At 45.7% G+C, this 1,184-nt stretch overlaps 1 protein-coding gene across 1 annotated transcript in view; it reads left to right on the top strand.

The window, feature by feature from the left end:
- Positions 1–1,184, top strand: part of LOC122152044 (olfactory receptor 1102-like) — a 10,002-nt gene that overhangs the window by 8,005 nt on the left and 813 nt on the right. The gene's annotated exons all lie outside the window — the stretch shown is intronic.

Raw genomic sequence — 1,184 nt, 5'->3', positions numbered from 1 at the left:
TGAAATTCAGCTAAAATGATTGGTCAAGCTGTGATCCTGCTATGAAAGCCCCGCCTTGAAGTTGACGAGGAGTTTTGCTATATAAACAGCCAATCCCACGGATGTTTGTGAAGAGTCAGGAGAGGAGCACCTCAGTATAATTTTGGACGTAAGGCTTTGTACTAAGAACCTTCCAGATGAAATGAAGAGCTGTACGTGGGTAAAGGGATAGAACCCCCAGATAATAACACAGAAGAGTGGCAATGGGAACAAAGCAATCAGCACTGCAGTGTAGTTTAAGGTAGTGGTGGAAACGGTGAAGTCCACAAAACCAACCATTGGTGAAGGCAACAGCAGGGCCAAAGCACAGCAGAGCAGAGCAAGGTGGTGGGAGAAGCCAGCAGAGAACTGGTAGACATTGGGCAGTGGCCTTCCTGAAGGGGCTTGGGCTACTCTGTGGTAGGGGATTTTCCACAGGATCTTGTGCTACTTCATAAAAGTGTTTTCCTTCAGGAGCTGGGAAGATGCTGTGAAGGTTTCTGCCCTTAGAGTCTTAGAAGATTGTGCAAGGGTCTGCACTCAGGGACATGGAAGAATCTGTATGGGGATTTCCTATAGGGCTTGAGCATGTCATGTGCAAGATTTACCCACAGGGTTTGGGCACATCCTCTGCAGATGTGCATGCAGGACTTGGTGCAACCAGTGCAGGGGTTCTCTGCTGAGGCTTGGGCAGCTACCTGTGTGAGTGACAGTTTGCTGTATCCTGAAGAGCAGTTTTGCTTTCAGACCTCTCTTGAGGCTGGCCTAGAGCTAGGGCTGGCCCACAGTTCTTCCCAGACTATTACCTGAGAGCTGAGCCAGACAAAAATGGGGCAGAATCAGTCAAGAGAAATTTCAGGGGGACAAGGGAGAGAGAAAGTACATCTTGTGTGTGAAATGCACTCTTTTCCCATTTTTGTGGTTGATGTGCTATTCTACCCCTTTGTTAAATCCATTTATTAGCGCTTATAGCTTCCTTGTGAATTTTCTGGGTATTTTGGAGTTGGAAACGACTTGCTGGCAACATAGAACAATATATAGGGTGATTGATATGTTCTTCAAAAAAGGAATAGTTTTATATTTTCCTTCCCAATGGGAATCACTTTTCTTTCTTTTTCTTGCCTAATTGCTCTGGATGAGCTTCCAGTATAACACTGAATAGCAGT

This window comes from Orycteropus afer, unplaced genomic scaffold, assembly GCF_000298275.1.
Source record: "Orycteropus afer afer isolate SDZICR_OR568_19922 unplaced genomic scaffold, OryAfe1.0 scaffold01243, whole genome shotgun sequence".
NCBI classification, from domain to species: Eukaryota; Metazoa; Chordata; class Mammalia; order Tubulidentata; family Orycteropodidae; genus Orycteropus; species Orycteropus afer.
This window is presented reverse-complemented; position numbering and strand designations above follow the sequence as displayed.